General features: G+C 35.0%; 2 protein-coding genes across 2 annotated transcripts in view; one reads left to right on the plus strand and one right to left on the minus strand.

Annotated features, from left to right (window-relative positions):
- The window catches only part of eys (eyes shut), a 159331-nt gene that overhangs the window by 128300 nt on the left and 10584 nt on the right, over nt 1-20447 (minus strand). The gene's annotated exons all lie outside the window — the stretch shown is intronic.
- LOC108359702 (uncharacterized) overlaps nt 1477-20447 on the plus strand; it is a 38866-nt gene continuing 19895 nt past the window's right edge. The window contains exon 1 of the mRNA XM_017611675.1: nt 1477-1789. The gene's annotated coding sequence lies outside the window, so the exon portion shown is untranslated. The remainder of the gene's footprint in view (nt 1790-20447) is intronic.

Genomic DNA, 20447 nt, shown 5'->3' on the forward strand with positions numbered 1-20447 from the left:
AATTTGAAATTTTAAAAATTGCCTGCACATCAGCATCAAAATACCTTTCTAATGATATATAATTGTTTATACCTTAGAAGTACAGTTTAGCCGTAAAAGGGGTGTAAAGGAAACATGATTGCCTATTTATATAATTGATTTATGGAGAAAACATACTTTTATGTAGAAATTGTATAGAATCAATATTTTTCGTTCGGAAAACTTTGTTCGTGGGTTTTGAGGCTGCTCAAAATATATTTTTTCTTAAAAACAAAAAAAAACGGGGATTCTTTTTTTCATTTAGAAAAATCCTAGGGGATGAGATACCAACATTTTAAACTTTTTTGTACCACCTTAATGTACATATGTATGTACATGCAAATGTGTGAATATGCAAGGGTACATACAATTACTTATCAATTCTACGTACAAATGCGAGGGCATCTAGATAAATCAGTGACTTTTTAATTTTTCCTTTTTTTTTGTAGGGAATTTTCTTATGCAACTCAACAGATGTTTGCGATAAATGTTTTATGCCACGGTGTAGGCTGAATATGGCGAATGCTTGGAGAAAAAGGTAGCCGATGCCTCGAATGTTTAATACCACTAAGGAGTGTGGGATCGAAGGCAGGAAGATGGGAAGAAAAGATGAAGAGACGAAGATGTAGATAAAGTTAATTATAAAGATAAAAATAGTGATAGAGATATAGGTAGAGATGAAGATACAGATAAGGAAGAGACAAAGATACAGATAAAGAATGAGATATAGATAATGACGAAGATAACGATACAGATAAAAATAAGATAAAAATAGATATAGAGAAATGATAAAAGTGCAAGTAAAGATGTATATATATAAAGCTAAAGTGAAAGATCAAGTTAAAAATAAGATAGAGATAAAAATTAAGATAAAAAAGAAAAAAACAAAGACAAAAGCAAAGATAAAACTGGAGATAAAGGTAATTACAAAGACAAAGATTAAGATAAAAATTTTATTATTTAAAAACAGAAAAAAGTCAGAAAAATATGCAGGATGAGGTAACATCTCGTAGCTGAAGATATGTGTTTTTGCCATAACTCCTTTTTTTCTATCTCAGCCACAAACTAAATGCCGCAGCTTGCACACAGTTTGATAGCAGTCTACGAACAGATGAAAGTTGACCGCAGCATGGTTGAGTTTAAAGTAAAAATTCCAAAAGTCACTGATCTATCAAACTGCCCTCGTAAATAACTATATCTTTATAAACTGAACTTTGGACGCGTGCTGCGGTGGCAACTAAAAACTGCTGCACTTCCTATGTTGACTAGATTGTTAGGCAATAAGTTTTTGTAGTTATTGCTGTTGCTTTTCTTGTTATTCTTCTGGATATAAATAGCAACGTTTACATAGCGTTGCTGCAAGTTGAAAGTATGAAAGCATACCCATGTATTTACAACTACACTCACGCTTACAAACTTTTATCTGTGAATTATAGCAGAAAATCACGCCTAACCATAATAACGATGAGGCATCAGAGCAACAACCACTGCGCAATGACAGGAATCAGGACGAACAACAACAACAACTAAAAGCATAGGAGTGTGTGTGTGTATGGAGCATATATGTATGTGGAGCGAGTAAGTGGATGGGGATAGAAGAAGAAAAACTTCTACATAGCAACATTGATTAGACAAACTGCTAACTGCACCTTTACATTTAGCAACGACGAAGCGAAGGAAGGCAGCGACGGTGGCAGCAGACCTAAAAGCCAACATAGTCTTTATGTACTTAACTATATGTAGAGCAGCATGTTTGACTCTTTCGAAAGAGGTAATAAATACATGAACAAGCATAGATACACACACACACACACACACACATATGTATGTATGTACCCCTACAGTTGCATATGGCCGCTGGTGTTATCGCACTTTTATATGAGTGTGTGTGTGCGAGTGTTGGCCATTATCACAGAATAAACAGTATACAGAAGACGCATGTCGACTATCCAACCAATTTGAATTTATGGCACGAGCGGTGAGGCAAGCAAGGGTATCACAAGCGGCGCTGCCTTTGTTACTTTAGCAGTATTTTCACTCGGCTGACGATGTTAATTCCATCGTCGCTATGACGATAAGATGTTAACTACGTTTTCCATCACGATCAGCGTTGCCATTTTGGTACAATTGTATATTTTTTAATACTGTTTTTCTAAATTTTAATATCTGATCCTTTTTTGTTCCCAAATGCCGTATTTTGATACTTTCGGCTGGCAGAAATGAATTTTCGAAAACTATGAATAGTACTACTAGTCTAAAGGCTAATATTTTTTTATTGTTATTTGAAGTCTCACAATTTATATATAGATATTTATAAGTTGATTGGGTAACTCTTATAACTGTTATAGGACCCCTAAACCACACAAAAACATTACGAAATATCGAAAAAAATATATTTTTTTGAATTTAGTTTTTTTTTTACGTTTTAAAGATGAAGCTATCAATATATACAACGCACATTCATATTTCTTGCACATATTTACTTGAGCAACGTTTCTTCAAAATAAGGTTTGCGCAATTTTATGCTGTAGTAAATTCCACAATATTGACTTGTACAAGTCTCGGGTTGCGCAAGGATTTTGTGTGGTTTAGGGGCCCTATAAGTTTGTTTTTCATTATGCAAATAAGCAGACAAAAGCAAGATATATAATTTTTTTTATAACTATGGATTTAATTATAAAATTTTATTTATTATTTGTTTTTTAAATAATAGTTTAATAAACAACAGTTTTGTTTGCTTTTGATACTTTTTCTGCTTGGCAACTGATACATTTTTTTCCAGCTCGCGGCAACGCTGATCACGATGTGTGTTTATGGCGAGATGTTAACTTCATGTTATTCATAGTGGACGTGATGTTAACTTCTCTGCTCTGGTCCGGGTTGTAATATTACGTCCGCCGAAGAAAAATAAATTTGTATGTGGTGCGTCTTCTGTATACTGTTTATTCTGTGCCATTATGTAGTTATGCAAAACTCATATCGCTCGAAAGAGTGTAGAAAAGAGCCAAGAAGCGAAACGAAGTTATTATAAAACAAACATTGCATACTCAAAGGCGCAAGCACACGTACATGTATACATACAGACATATGTATGTACATAGATATCCATACAGATATGTAGGCGCAAACAAAATAAATGCCAAGTCGACAGCAAATGAAATTACAATTGCCGATAGCAGCAAAAGTCAACAAGGCAAAGCTGAATACACTGCGCACTCAAGCATGCCGACAAACAAACAAACAAGCAAACGAGCGTACACACGCACACACGCACACGCGCGCATACAAACACTTTTAAAAGCAATACAAATTTCCCTATTAATGCAGCTACTGNTAAGACGCAGCCGCGGTCAACATTTAAATGAAATTATCTTCAAAAAGTAAATGTCATGGACCAATCTAACGTTTCAAATAAAGAACCGATGAGATTTTGCAAATTTTATGCGTTTTTTTTAAAAAAAAAGGTATCAAGCTCTTAAAAAATCACCCGTTATATATATTTGCATGCGCAGCTGCACAAAGACAGCAAATAGCAAAAGCCACACAACTACCCAGCTACATAAATATGTATGTACATTAGAGTGGCGCAAAATGCATTCGAAAAAATAAAGCCGAAATTTTTATGCTCTCACCCTCTAGGATTGTTCTATACCAAAAAAAATATAAACCTCAATTTTTTATTTTAAAACCAAAAAATATTTAGAGGTCTCTCCAAGTTTTCCATGTATTTATATGAAAAAAAACAACTTTTCGTGGAAATGGTACAGACATCTCCAAATCAATATTTTGCGACCGGAATACTGTGTTTCTCTTCAGGAGATTCTAAATATTAATACCCAATTATTTTTTTAACCATTTTTTCATAGTAACTATATTTCGTAGGTCCGCCAAATACCCCTAGAATTAAAAAATGGTTAAATCAACAATTGGGACTTGTTATTGGCAGTCTCCTGAAGATAACTAGAGTTTGAGCACTTTGAGCGACCTCTACATATTTTTTGAAATAGGGATACATTTTTCCGATTTAGAACAATACTAGGGGGTTAGCATTAAAATGCCGACTTTACTTATTTTGGACCACCTTAATGTAGTATATACTAGCCCCGTAACACACTGTATCACCACCCCGCCTTGGCATGGCTCCGTTGCAAAATCCATTCACATACACTCACACAATCATATTGAGTTGCATTTATGTTACGCTGTGGTGCGAAAAAGTGAAAATAGAGCAGATTCAATGATGCTTCTAGCTGCTGCTGCTTAGCTCACTCACACACTTACATACATACGTGCATGTTCTCGCTAGTGTGAATTGTATGCTGAGCTATCTTTCGAGTTAATGTTTGCTGGCTGAGAAACCATTAAATCAGTGCAGAAGCGAAAACTTTTGACTCGTCTGGTGTTTGGTTGTGTGTGGTATAACTCGAAGTAGTAACAAAATTTACTTGTAGAATCAATGTGTAAAGATTGCAGCTGGCCCCTAATATGCTCGTGTGGTTTTAGTTCAATGTATGCATGTACATATGTATGTGCCGATATTTTCCGTACAACTTTTGAAACAAATTGCTGCATAGTTTGTTATAAATTAGTGCAGTCCTGAAGAAGATAATTTTGCTTGTGTGTATTTAGCTTAAACTGCGGAGCGTGTTATACGAAATTCTTCATTCAGTTACTTCTATAAACTGCTTTCTTCATTTTTATAAAACAGTCATTATCTCTTTAGGCGAGGCATCCGCTGCTAATTTCTGCCTAAATTTCTTCAAGTAGGAGGATACTAGAACTACTACCTTTAAGCTGACGCAAAAACCCTTCTCTAGTGTTAAAGAAATTCCTCATACTGTAAATAAATGACACTCACGAAGAGCTTATCAGAATCTGTTGAGAAGTGAGATCCCTTCTCCTTTCTAAACCACTACGTGGAGTTGGCAAATTTGAGCAATCGCCTTCTGATAGGCAGATCTTCAAAGGATTCGTACACCTCAGTCAATTCCTCCCTAGTGGGGGGTGCTCACAAAGTAACTAAGTGGCTTTCTAATTCAGCAGGCTCCTCCTTGACGCTGAGAGTGGAAGGAAGGTGTCCTTTCTTACAAGCTCGCCCGCATCTCATTGCCTGATATACCCCATGTCCCAACACCCATGTTAAAATCACTACAGCTTGCTAGTTACAGATTACTTAAACCAGTGCTTTTAGAGTCTCTTGACTGTCTGAGAAAATGTAGATGTTATTGCATCTGATTTTTCCTGTCCTTAAACATTTTGCACCAGCCCGGATGGCCAAAATCAGGTGGAGTATAGGAATCGTATCTAGAACCATGGCCCTTTGCATTTATTAACGGAATAATCGAAGGTGGATGGAGAGAAATGTGGCGTATAGGCGGTTGAGTGTTTTCGAAGAAGAGGTTTGCATATGTTCTGAAGTAGGGCTGGCCCTTAGCAACATCGCAGATAATTGCACGACCGACGAGCTAACAAGAAAAGGGAGTCTTCATGCAAAGAGTTGATCTCCACTGGCTACATGTTGTTTTCTCCGGAAAGATGGAAATACAAAGAAGTTAGGTTCTTATGGTTACAGGTGAACCAGTGGTGGACAAGAAAACTACTTAAACTGAACCAGTCTTCTGTTACTGGTGGGGATACTTGAATCGCAATTCATGCGCTAATAGTCTCTTAAGTGCGCAAAGAAATAGCTGTGGAATCATCTCTAGGTCAGCTACCCAGCTTTCGCGAGATTAAGGTTTTAATATCTTCAGCCTCACTCCTTTCGCCTTTTTTGAAATGGACACTTCACCTAACGCAGCTTACGTAAGCTTACGGTGATTGTCGAAAGTAGGGGGTGCACTTGGACTTTTAGGAGAATATAAATTTCTAAACACTGACCACTACATAGTCTATGAAATGCCGCTAGTGATTCCACCGCATCATCCTCAAAAAAAAACTTTGACTCCTCAAATACCAATTTCATAAAAACCTGTCAGAACCCGACCTTTTTCGACCGCCACTAATCTAAATGGTTATGCTCTAGTTTTCGGCCAGCACTTGTTGAGCTAATATCAGGCCCACCTATCCAAAAATCAACCACAACCGCAAAATGACTTCCTTTTGATTTTAGAAAACCAAAAAAAAAAACTTTCGGAACTCTAACAGATAACACTTAAGTATGTGCGTATAAGGGTCGTCCTTAAAATATCAACATCAAAATTTTGTGTGGTTTACCCTTTAGAATTATAACACTACAAAAAAATTATTATTTTTTTTAATGTAGAAATTGACGCTGGGACCACCCTAGTGTCTATGCATGCATCTAAATTCAAATATGCCATTAAAGCAATGCGAAATGCTTTCTAGCAATGCAATCTTAAATAATAAATGTGCGAAATCTTTTCCGCAGAACAGATAATGTAAATAATTGAGATTTCCGCTGACCGCAAAGCCAAACGCGGCCTTTGCCAAATCCAAAACAGCAACGTAGCAGAAGCCGCAGCGAGTAACAAAAATAAATAAAAACGAAAAAAATGTAAGCCATTATTACTTGGCCGCATTTAATTTTATGGCCTGTTGCATAGCAGATTTTGCAATTTTCGCGCGCGCCTCTTTCATTACAAGCTGACTCTTTTACTTATTTGCATTTGACTTTGCTAGGATTAAACTGCTATGGAAATGTACATATATAAGTATATTTTCTTCTACAAATATATTTCCTGCTCTTTCGTTAATTTTAAAATTTTCTTTACGCTTTCCTTGACTGCTTGCATTAAATTTGTGCAAATACCATTAAGAATATTGCAACGGCTGTCAAGGCTGCTGTTTTTTTTTTTTGTGACTTTTCTGCCGTCTGTCAAAGGCGAGGCGGACACGCGGGAAAGCCCAAGAGTGAGAGAGGAGAAAGTACGCTGTGGCATGTTGGTTTATCTTTCTTTGATTATCCCCACTTCGTTGGTGGGAGTGTGAGCGCCCTTTTATGCAATTCTTTCTTTATACACTTTCGTTTGTCGGCTTAATTTTAAGCTTTATACTTATGTACATATATATCTTTTTGTCGCTTTGTCAATATTGAAATTAAGGAGAAAAAATGTATGCCGAGCGAAGGCAATGCAAAGGTATTTTGAATAATATTTGCATTGCATTTTCCAATGACAGTCGCCAGCAAAGCGTGCAGTGAGCACTCATACGCCGTGTACGCCAGCACACAAATTATGAATTGGATGTGCACTTTTAATTTTTTTGAACGTGTGTGTACGTACTTTTTTATTTTGCGCACGAAAATGTGCTTAAATAAAAATATTCTATGCTGTATTACGAATATTGGTTACCAGTGATGGGCAAGTTGGTTTTTAATTAAAAAATAAAAGTTCAAAGGAAATCAATATTTATGATAAAAGTAATCCCGTAATGTCACTAAAATCAAAATTGTATATCGAAAAGTCATGGCTAACGAAATAATAGGGAAAATTTACCCCGAATAGTGCCAAAAATCTCGAAATCATATCGAAAAACCTCGAAAATCAGAATTTAGTATCGAAGAGTCTCGAAGTAATACCGAAAAGACCAAAAATGGAAAGTCTTAAATAAATCCCGAATTGTTCCATAAAAGTTACGAAAAAAGCTTCAATGTTTGTAAGAAATCCGCAGAAATCCCGAAAAGGTTAGATGGTTTGTTTAAGTCAGGGACCGAATGTATGTAACAGTTATTGATGAAAACTGTCATTTAAAAATTCACTATGAAGGAATTGTTCAACAATTAAGTGATACATACCAATCGATTTCTTTTTTCACCGAAAATCAAATTTGAAAATAAATTTTTATTTGTAATTTTTATGCAAAATTAAAAAAACAACAATTATCTTTGATTTTTATTTTATAAATCCAAAATAACAATTATTTTTGATTTTTGTATTATATGTTTTAGATAACAGTTGTCGAAGACTATTATTTATAAAAGTCAGCAATAAAAATTAGTCAGTGACTTTTACTTTTAAAAGTCATAAATCAGTCACCGAATTTTATCCTTTAAGTCATACGTTTAAAAGTCATTAACATTTTTCGCAGTTATCATTTTTTTATTTGCAGTTTATTTAGATAAAAATCAAAAATAATTGTTATTTTGGATTTATATAATAAAAATCAGAAAAAGCTCTTACTTAAGGAGTAATTAAATAAAAGTAAAAATATAACTGTTAAAGAGCGATTTTTTTAACAAGTTCCCATACGAACCTGTGTGGTGCCACCTCTGACTAGCTTCACAATGATGTCCACCGCATTGAAAACATTCATTGCGGAGCCGCACCTTGCTGGTTTGCTCCCTGCCTCGTTTCTGTAAATGTTCTAATATCCCCTGTTCCCACATTAGGGTAATTTCGCATTCCATATTTGATCCGTCCGTAAAGACAGTTAAGCGTTCCAAGGACTAAACCATTCCTCGAGTCCAGTCAATGCGGCTATTAAACTGCATACTCTAAATTTGCATAAACATTTTTATTAAAAAGTTTCAAGTTTTTAAGCAAATTTGATGAATTTTTCTCAATTTTGTACAAAGTTTGAAACTTTATTTATAAAATTTGTTTATTAATTTACAAAATTCTACCTAATTTAAAAAAAAAAAATGTTGGTAAGGTTTGCATGGCCACGAGTGTAATTGCACTGGGGCCCTACATACGTACATACATATGACACTCTAACCATACCATTTTCTATCAATAAATATTTGATTGGCTTCTCGTTGCCTTCGTATGCAAATATGTACATAGATGCACCCTTACTTATTTGTGTTTGTGGATGCATATTTATTTATAACTAATAGGAAATATCTAAATATATTTATGTATATACATGTGTATGTGTATGTCAGTATGTATGTATGCTTATGCGAAGAAAAATAGTACTTCTGTTGCTATGGCTCTTTTACCATTTATTGAATAGTTCCTTTTGCTGCTGCTGCCGCATGACTTATTTGCATAATTCATATTGTGTGCACATTTGCATGCAAATAAATATTTATGGTGCATATGCATAGGTATATAAGTATCACCATGAATGCAAGTATGAACATCCACAGGCGTAGTTAGGTATATTAATGTGTTCCTGCAGTATGATTACCGTACGCATTCTTCACATATTCCATCCAATCTTTATATGTAAGTATTCTTTTGTCATTTATGTTTTGCTCTTTATTTGCAAACATTTTCTGTCTCCTTCATATTGAAATTTTTGCACTACATTTAAATATGCACTAATAAGTGTATACGTGCAAGCATATACATTTGTATGTATGTATGTGTATATTTTGTATGTGAAAATTCTTTGTAGTTGCGTAATAATTTATTTTTCTGTTGCATACATTTGATTGTCATTTCAAGAAATGATGTATATGTATGTAAGGTAGTTCTCTTTTGTTGCCATCCCAGGCCATCTTAAATATTAAAAAAAAAACACAATAATTTTATATGTCAATTGAGTGTCCTGGCAGCTCTTTTATAGAGGAAAAACGTAATACTCATTCAGTTCTTTTTGAAAATCATTTCATTGGAAATCTGCATAATGGAATCATCCATGCAAACAGTGGGGTTACGCCTACAACTCAGTTCAGGGAACTAGCCTATGAAATTACGGTCAGTAGCTCTATCTTGCCTGGACTTCTATATGTAGAACCAGCGAAGGCAATTAATGAGTTAATGAATTGGCGATTTAAGTACCTCCAAAGATAATTTAATCTGCATTTCCTTGGAATGGCTATAAACTAGAGGGAACTCTTAACTAATCAGGAACGGAGATATTCAAAACAGCAGAAAGCACCGAGGAGAATTTGCCGCAGCTGTCAGTGAGATGCACCAACTATCAGTGCTTTTATTATCGGGCAGAGCCTTAAAATAATTGAAGCGTTTAAAGAAAAAAGTTACTTAAGTTTTAAGTTCTCTAAAGCTGAATCCTAACACAGAGCCTGAGCTTAATTACACTTTGTAAAATCTTTACTGATGGATACATGACTCAAAAGCTGATCACGGTTCAGCATACAATCGTGGCCACGCAAACCTTACCACCACTTTTTTAATTTTTATCTCTGTTTTTAATAGTTCAAACCGCACCAAAAACTATACAAATAAAAGTTTCAAGCTTTGTACAAAATTTAAAAAAATTTATAAAATAAATAATAATCAAATTTTAAACTTTTTGTTAAAACCTTTTAGGAAATTTTCAAGCTTGCAGTTCAATAGTCCATTTAATTTTAGAATAACAATGTGAAAGTTTAAAGGAGCCCAAAATTCTCGGTAAGTTTCGAAAATTTTTTTGCCGAAGGTCTTGTGTAATTTTTTCATGTAGCGAATACTTTTTGTATGCGAAAAATGCGCAACATCGTACGGGATTGTCAAAAATCAGCCAGCGCTTTGAGTTTGAAAACATCAAACTTGAACTTTAGTTTACTAAAATTAAATGGGCTTTGAAATGCATATTCGAAATGAAAATTTAGAAGAAAAAGTTAAAAATTTTGATGGAAATTTGATCTAAATTTTGTAAAAATTTTTAAACTTTTATTTATACAGCTTTTTTACAATTTCAGCTATAGGTAAAAAAAATTAAAATTTTGTTACAAATTTAGGGTTCTGCGTGGCCACAAGTGTACATATATAGTCTACATCGGAATATATTTAACTTCATCCTTCTAAAAATTGGTTAAATATTTCAAGTCGATATTATGTTAAAAAATATAGCGAATGAAGATAATGAGCATACGGTTGCTGCTTTATTTACATACATGTAAAGTTGGGTTTAGGTAACGTGACTGCCCTCACCCAACATTGAAACAGGCACACTTCAAACCATTTCATTGTTACTGTTATAAATACTAGCCGCGCTTAGTTCAGCCAGACACTCAAGAAAGTAGTGATAGAACAAATGTCGACAAGCCCTCGCCAATGTGACTTAAAAAATTCTCTACACTCTATGTTCCCTCTACATCGTGGCAATTACGACAGAAGGAATTCCACTGCAGACCCAAAAAGTGGTCCGTAGTAACTAACCCCTATGACTTGTCAGCCATGGCGTATGAGTTTTACCTCTCAACATCAGAATTTTGTCCGATCGAAATAGAAACTTCAGTTGCTGTAACTTTTCTGTTTATTAATTTATTGTTATGCAGACTACACGCGGGGCAACGGTCGAAGCAACGTTTTTAAGTAACGTATTGAGGCTATCTGTTTTTCATGTTCAACACACACGAGGCAAACATTGCGGCAACCTATGCTCTGTTATGAAATGAACATATGTATGTAAGAAATTTCGTTTTCTACCAAAACTATAAATTGAGTTATTACAATTTATAAGGCTAAGGAGCTACTCTAGGTCGACGGGATATAAATAATAAGTTAGCAAAAATTGTGAGCTCGTTAGGGACGCAAATTTTTAAGTTTAAGAGCAGGAGTTTAGCGCTGGAGCATAGTTTGGTATAGTAAACCGATAAAGAAAATTTAATTATATTTATGTTTTTGTTTACTTCGGGTATCTGTCTATGAGATTTAAAAATAAATCTAAGAATTTAAGAATAAATTTGGAAACTAAAATTCACTATGTACGTCCATATGTTGTTCACTATCTTTCGCTAAATCTGATTTTCAGTTGTAAAGGGCAGTTATTGCCTTACCAGTGTGCTCCTCTACATTTACCCACCAAGTAAGTTTTCCATACAAAACAAATCCAAGCAACTTACTTGCTTCGAGAGGGTAAGCATGCACTTAATTTTTGTTTATTTCTTTTTTTAATAAAACAATAACCGCGTTGGCCAGGTACAGATAAACGCCAGTTTTCCCAGGACAAAGTTTTCACAACGCTCAGATCTCTTTGCGTTGGATAGCATACAAATTTGTGGCGCTATTAACTGGAGTTAGAGAGGTTGCTGGCAACATTTCCGAATATATAAATAGTTTTACCAAATGGTAACGAACAAATTCTATATGCGATTTTCTCACCTACCGACAACGGTTTTCGACCAGCTCGATTCTCCGCGACCTCTATGAGCGTTTATCCTCTTTCTGTGGTCTCTGGTCACCTGTTGTATGGTCTCTGTTTCTGATCTCTGTGATCCTTGGTCTCTAGTCTATTCGTTTAATGTTCTTAAAGTTTTTATCTTAAGCTTTTCTATTTCAAAAAGCTAGTCATGAAAAGGAGCGAAAACCTTTTCTATTTAGTTCCTACTAAGTAATACACCTGAGCACCTGAGTATTTTTGCATACTTTTTGGAGGGCCGTAAGTGGTTGGTTCTCTGTGTAATTGTACCGAAAAAGATGTAGTTTTAAATAACAATATTTTTAATTCAATTTCAATTATTTTCAACCATAACTGCATACACAAGTTTTTTGTTTGCCGCTTGTTCAGGGAAAGATCTAGACCTGATAACTATTCACTGCCTTCCGCACCATTTCATATATGTGAGTATGTAAATAATCTCACTAAATAATATCCCCATTACCCATACTGGGGTAGTAATCGAAATAGTGCTATGTAAATTGAATATTTGTGACCCTGCGCAGCATAAATTTTTTTATAATACATAAATATTTCATTTATTGAATGGCCGGCTACCAACTACCAACTATCGCATTCAATTTCATATGCACTAAACCTTAAAAGTAAGCACAGAGAGTAGCAAATTTCATTATTATGTATGTGCCTCTGTTGTTGCTGATATTTTGAAGAAATACTCGGATACTTTTCCTTTTTTGCTTAAGAATGCAATTTTAGTGGCCATTACGTTTTCCTCTCCCCGACAATTTCTTAGCACACTATTTCATGCTTAACGCCTGTTATACATATAAATACAACTTTACACAGGCAAGGCAAGTGTCACACATACATACATACGTACAAACACACATTCAACACAAAGCAGCTGTAATGGAAATTCGATACTCTTCCGTCCAATAAGCTTTCATGGTAGACTATTTTATTTTGCCCTCATTTTTCGCCATCGATGAAATATTCACGACGAATGGCAGCGAAGCGAGAAAAAAAAACCTAAATAAATAAATAAATTGCGAAAGTGTGGGTCAGAGTGTAAAAATAAAAATAAAAGCAAAAAACATAGTTCAAATAAGACTAGACGAATGGCAGCATGGCAGAAGTGCGAGTGCCATGTGTGGCAGGCGTTGTGGCTGCAGGAGTGGTTGCCGCCTGGTGATGAGTGCTTCTTGCTGCTACTGTTGGCCGTTCCTCATAAAATATTTATAGGTACATACGTATTAGTGAACTTAAGTACCATACTTATGGATGTATTTATATTTTTATGTTTGTATGCTGTCTCTGGTTGCTTCGAGAGGACGGGTAATAATTTAATAATTTTCGTGTTGTTGTTTGCTGGTTGCTGATAGCCTTAAGAGTAGCAATGAGTTCGCATGCTATTTGGGTTAGTAATGTCATTTGTTGGTGTTATACATAAATAGTTGAAATTAAGAAATATGAAGAAGTAACTTTGTTTGAAGCTTACTTCCACGAGGACTGACATTAATTTGCAGGCGAGGCTGTGAGAAGAAACACTTTGCTCTCGGCTCAGCCACTCCACTGAGTGTTTTTTTTTGTCTATGGACTTTGTCTCTGGATTCTGTGTATAGTTTCTGTATCTGATTTTTGTTACTGGTTCTTGGTCTCTGTCTATTATCTCTGTCTCTGGTCTGTGATCTCTGTTTCCGATCTATGTCATTGGTTTCTGACTCTGATATCTGTCATTGGTCTTTGTTATAGTCTAATTTCCATTCCAAGATAGAACAGCTTTTGCCAATTAGGGCATAACCATGATGATAGGTGGTGTGAACTCTGGACACAGCTTCAATTGGGCTTACCATGGGATTGCAGTTACTGAAATGGACAGTTCCTTTTTCCTTTTTTCTCACGGGAACAAAAATTATTTAAATTTTAAATACAATATTTTAGATGAGAGTGATGGAAAGATAAAAACCTGACTCGTCTTAAGGCCCTGAGTCGATAGCACGGTGATCACCGACACCTCTGGCCATAAGGCTATATGAGCAGGCAATTATTTCGAAGTTAGTGTTTTTGTTTAGGTACCCAAAAGGCTATACGCCTGTTGCGTCTAAGCAACAAGAAGTTGCAGCTTCAGTAGTCTCGGCGCCTAAGTTAAACTATCAGACTATTGTCTGACCGGCTCTAACAAGAAAATCCAGATACAAAGGAAGGACAAAAAAGGGGTTTCGTCTACCGGAAGCTTCAAAGCAGCTTACCTTGTATCACGCCAAAAAGGGCATCGGCAATATTTTTTCGATTAGCCAGCGAACGGAGCTTGACTATACAGGAACTCAAGTGTGAAGGTTGGGCGAGTGAGGTAGGTTTATATATTTGCTGAATGGGTGTATCCGCTTCGTAGAGGATAATATTTATTCACACTCTTCCTTGCATTTCCTAGGATCTCGCAGCACCTGTTGGCGTAGTGTAGGCTTTAGGCGAAGTGCTATTATGAGCACGTTTGAAAAAAACGCAAAAGGGATTAGGACACAATTTTTTAAAGTGATTCCCATTTTTCATTTCTTTGCTTTTATTACTTTTGTTCTTATCTTTTCACTTCTTAAGCCATGTACCGTTTTAAGGACAGCTAACAGCTGTAAAAAAAAATCCCAAGAAATATTTTTCATTAATTCTGTTGCTTGAAAAAGTACTTTGCTTTTGCTGTAAATTTTCTTGAAGAAGTAAATACTCCTTTTTTCTCTTTGCTAAGAGATTATATTTTAAAAACGTAAAATTTTCTTATATTGAGTTGTCAGGATATTTAAGTATCTAAGTATCTACATTTGCATTTTTGTTTAAAAAATATAAAAGTATTGTTTTTTTTTTGAAGGCGTCGAGGGGTGTCTCTTTTCTATCTTTATACATTTGTATTCATATTAATAGTTAATTATATATTATTAATTGATTAAATGAAAACAAACCACGAAGCAAAACGAGCAAAAAAATTTATTGAAATAATAAGCAAAAAATGTTTATAAATAAACAACAAGTTGTTTCAAATTTCTATGCGCCGAATCGAATTTATTTATTTGTATTAAAGTTTTCTCGGGTTAAGAATCTCTCGCCTATGCGTCTTAGGTATATATTTTTTGCAATATTTTTTAAAAAGTTTTTGTTTAGAAATATATTTTATAAATTTTTCAATGTAAAAATAGCTGGCAACTCTACCTTCTACATGTAAAAGTTTTTTTGAGATATTACTGAAATATGTATTTTTTAGTTAATTTTTTCTTTTTTCACAATTCTCTTCCATATTAATTGCAGATAAAAAGTTTTTTGTTGCTTTCTGTCATCCACTTTTGCATTTAGAGTTAAACATATTTTTTTCCATTAAAGTTTTAAAACCCACTTTAATTTTAAGTAAAAATATGTAAAAAATTAAAACGAAATTTAGTTTAATATTTATTAATATATCTATATATGTATAACAAAATATACGGCACTAAAAATATCCAACCACAAACTTCCGCTGAATGCAAACTTTAATAAACAAAGTTTTTGAACTAAAGTTTAACATTCCAAATATGTCTGTTGCTTTTTTCGCCATAGCTCACTTGTTTATTTGTTTTATGACAGTGTTTGAGCAGACAGTAAAAAATGAGCAGCAACACACAAAACAAGTAAGAACAAAACTAAAAACAAAAAATTCATACACGGAATACATAAAAAAATGTTGTTCACAAAAATCTGCTTAACTAACTGTGCATAATTCATAATTTAATTAAAAACCCAACCGAACGTAAAACGTACATACACACATACAAACATATGTAAATAGTCGATTCTACAACAGCTCACCAGCAGAGCGCTGTACGGGTATAAGCGCGCGAGTGAGCGCATTGCTAATAGAAGCGGAAGAAGACCCACAAAGCAGGCAGCCAAGCAAAGGCAGTCCACGGCTAAAGTAAAGTAAAAAAAAACACATAAAAAAATTATGCTACACAGATAGCGTAGAAACATAAAATTATTTAAGCGGAGGATGAGAGGTAGTGCACGCGGACGGCAGTGAGATAAAGAAAAGGCTGGAAAGGTGGCAGCCATTTTCGGTCCATTAAAAGTTTAGGACATGCATGGCGGGCGTTTAGTTTGGAAAGTATGCGATGTACATATACATAGATTTACACTTAAACTTTAGAAACATATGTTTTATTACTTGAGTAACTTATATTATTGTCACACACACATATGTACGTACATACATACGTCTGTAGAAGTTTTTAACAATGGTCGCGGCGAGTTTTTGGGATTTGTAATTTTGCGCCCAACCAACAAACTGTTTAGAGACTACAATCGCAACTCGTGCTGGCGCTTACACAGTATGTTAGTGTTTGGCCGAGCTTCTCCTTCGATTTGTGGCGTGCGCTTTGATGTTGTCACACAGAGGGGAGGGTCCTACAGTTTTACGCCGACGATTGTATTTTTTAAGAGAAATTTGAGGGAGCGGCCGCCGTCCTTTGTCATTCGAAGGCGGTGTAAAATTGGAGGTCTTTTTATTTTTGCGATTATGTATATCAAGACGTGGTAAAGAAAAAGCGCGGCCAAACACTCAACGGAAATGTAAGCGAAAATTTTTTTTTTACTAAGAAATCGATCTGCGCTTTCATAAATCATTGAACTTTCCTAGCGGGTTAGTTATAAAAAAAAAACCTGCGTAAAAGTATGCAACGTAAATGCTATAATGTCTACAATTCTTTATTGGCGAATGAAGTAATTTGTTGTTTATGGAGTTTAAGCCTCATTCCATGACTACGATTTTGTTATTTGAATTTATTTTAAAAATGGGCACATTCGACTTACCAAGCTCAAGTGTAATACTATTTTCTTCAATCCTTAGTGCATAGATCGTTGGGCTTGTCGTAAACTTATGTTTTATTAGCTTATTTAGTATGGATTCTCTCTAGCCTCAGCTGCGCACTGTTCCTGAAGTACAGCCATTAAAAACATACAATTTTAGACAGTTTCGAGAAAAGGAGAACAATAGGGTTGCCACATGTTTAAAAAGTTTAATTTAGTTTTGACGTTTTAACGCCATGCCGGTTCACTAGAATATTTTGTTTTATTAGTAGGTCTAGGTGGAGAATCTCGGCCAAATGCTAACATAAGTCATTTGATGCACATGTTTTAAATTTCTTTAAAATTTCCACTTTTCAGTTTTTACCTAGCTTAAGTACAACATATTTGTAGCTTGGTGATAACTTCATAAAATATCCAGCTTGCAAATGCCCTAATTTCCTTCTATGATTGCTGAAGTTTTATACGCCTGTTTGTTTATCGAGCACTAAATTCTGGCTAGTGCAGCAATTGCGAACTACTTAAGTGAAGAATTTTAAACAAAGTAAAAGTTATTAGATAAATTTTAGCTTGGCCATATGGGTGAAAAGGTTTGACTAGTGGAAAGATAATTATTATCTTTAATATTACGAATTTCTCAAAAAAAAAATTCTCTACGAAAAATCTCCAACCGTTCTTATTTATTATTTCAGAAGGTTCCAAAAACTAATGAAAAGTCTCAAAAAACATCATATGGTTCCGAAAAACTCCCAAAAGGTTCCAAATGATCCAAAAAAGTCTTGAAAAGTTTCAAAAAATACCGAATCCCAAAAAAAAAAATGTTGCGAACTTTCAACAAATTTTAAAAAATACGAAGAAACTTCCGCAAGACCTTGAAAAACCTTTGGGATATTCCAAAAAATTTTCAAAGGTTCTAAAAATCGCGATTAGTCCTAAAAATCCGGTACGGTTTCAAATGATTCCTGTAAATCCGGAAATAATGCGTGAGATATCGAAAAGCTCTGAAAAATTCGAAAAAAACTCTAAAAAACCTGAAGCTCCGAAAAGCTCATAAAAATATTAAAAACTATCGAGAAACTTCACAAACCCCCGAAAAAAACTGAATGTATTCCAGAAAGAGTCCACAAAGGTGTCGAATAGATCCCGTAAACATTCCGATAAGCCTCAAAAGATAACTTTATAAATCGATACTTAAAAAAAATTAAAAAAAAAATAAATATTTTTTAACAATTTTTTCTGCTCTAAAAATATAGGAAAATTTTAACACATGTTAATCTATTTGTATATCCGAGAATAATCACGTGAGTGGTGAAATTTTAAATAAAAAAATCAATTCAAATCAAATCAATTATTTAATCGTTTGGCTCGCTGTGCAACTACATATTTATCTGTGTCCCGTACACATTACGCCCGCATCACTCGGTCAAAGTGCCAATTTGTTTGGCGAGTGGCGCTTTAAGCACACACACCAACGGACAGACGAGCGGTTTAAGTCAAGCCAAGGCAATACTTTGTGGCTGAATAAACAAACTCGTCGTCGGTGTCGGCAAACTTTAGTCATCAACATTTCAGATAGCTGCTGGAAAGCAAAAACTCGACGCTGGTGAAGGGATATAGGGCACTGCCACTACCACAGCCATAACCACAGCCACAATGGCCAGTAGCGGAGCAACAACTGGTACTGAGTAAGTATGTAGTAGCTGGGGTACTAAATGCTTGTGGCAAAGAGTATGCCATGCGGCATAAGTGACAACTTCAAAGTGGTCATGAGCATATATGGAAAAACATATGTACATATAGAACAAACACATAAGAGCACACACACATTTATATACATTTACACTCACAAGGCGCTTGAACTCCCAGCCAGCAAAATATCCCAAAATGGATTCGCAAAAGGAAAAAAAAGCGGTGGATGAAATGCGAATTTTCGTCCTTTTCCGGGTACGAAATTTAATGAAAACTGAAGTCGTTTTCTGTACGTTTACGGATAAGAGAAATTGTACGAGACCGCACTGTTCGCAAAATTTACGTTTCTCTGTTGGCTGGGTTAAAACGCTCGCTTGTAGAGCCAACTGTGTTCATTTATGTTTAAATAATGCGGAACGATGTAAATACACTTAAGTACTATGTATGCACGTATTTGTATATTTGAGATACATACTCGTACATAAAAAGTTCTGTGAGTCTGTTAACATTTCAATGAGACTTACCAGTTGTTGCTGCTTCTGCTGTTAGTCTATATCAAAACCCACATCAAACAGCTCTTTCCCGCTGCAAGTCTTGACAGAATGTCAGTATCATATCTTCGCGGAATTAATGGAATCGCTGTACGCTTGAGAAATAATATAAATTTATGCAGCGCGAAATGAACAACGAATTTTCTCGAAAACTAGTAATTTCTGACGAAGCGCATTTTCCTCCCGGCTATGTTAAGAAGCACAACTGCCACATCTGGGGATCGTTACACGTGATCGTCGAGAAGCCAATGCATTCCCAGTGGATGACAGTTTGGGACGGATTTTGGATTATTTTTTCTTTGAAAATGCTGCTGGAAAGGCCATTTGATTAACATTGGTGGAGCCACAGAGGTTTCATAAATTATCTTTTGTGGCCGGAAATTTAAGACATGGACTTGAACGATCTTTGATTTCCGCAGAATGGCGCGCAATGCCTCACAGCTAGGGTGATTGACTCGGTTTTTCCAAACCGGTTTCCACGCGTTTTTTTTTTGAGATCTTGATTTTTCGAATATCGAATAGACCGGATCTTTTTTCGAAGAAACCGGTTTTTTTCATTTCGCACAAATCTTGGACTCTCAATAAAATTTTTGAGCTGTCGAGGCTTTTCCAGTTTTAGGGATACCCCTAAATAGTTTTAAAGATTTATCCTAGGGCGCTAAAACATTTTCTTTCTGTTTCTGTTGTTCTGCTTCTTGATGTTCTGACACAAATGGAAAGATCTAAACCTTTACTCCACATCTGAAGAAGCTTTTTTAAAGCAGAAGTACACAAGGAGTTTTGCCATTGTCTGCTGAGGGCGACCGCTTTTTCAAAAACCTTTTTTGATGTTACAGGGACCAGAATTTGAATCGTGGATCTCCCGAATGGCAGTAGACACCCCTAAGCACTCGGCTACGGCGACGAGAGCAATACTCAAAACCGAAAGAGGTCAAAAAATGTAATAAAGTATCAAACGAAGTTAAAATAATAGCAAACGTGAAATTTTCACTGATTTTTATTTTTTTTTGTTTACTTTTGATCTACAAAAAACCCTGTTCTTATTTTGCTTTGCTCTTGGGCCATTCCAGCGAAGACGACACCTCAAATAAAAAAATATAAAGTACATAAATTGTGTTTAAATCTGTAAAACAGTAAAGCAGGTAGAAGAAATCTTTTTAAATAGATTTTCATCCATTGATTTTTCACTATTTTCTCTATTTTATTGTTATAAATGCATATATAATATACTACATATATGTATAAGCTGTCTTTACTGTAAATAGTTTTATTTTTATTTTTATACCCGAGCGCACTTGTGCACAAGGGTATATTAATTTTGTTCACATAACGGTTGTTTGTAACAGCCAAAACGAATCGAGATAGATATAGACAAATGTATACATAAATGATCAG

This window comes from Rhagoletis zephyria, unplaced genomic scaffold (genome assembly GCF_001687245.7).
Source record: "Rhagoletis zephyria isolate East Lansing unplaced genomic scaffold, Rhagoletis_zephyria_1.1 Rzeph_scaffold_00438, whole genome shotgun sequence".
Classification (NCBI taxonomy): Eukaryota; Metazoa; Arthropoda; class Insecta; order Diptera; family Tephritidae; genus Rhagoletis; species Rhagoletis zephyria.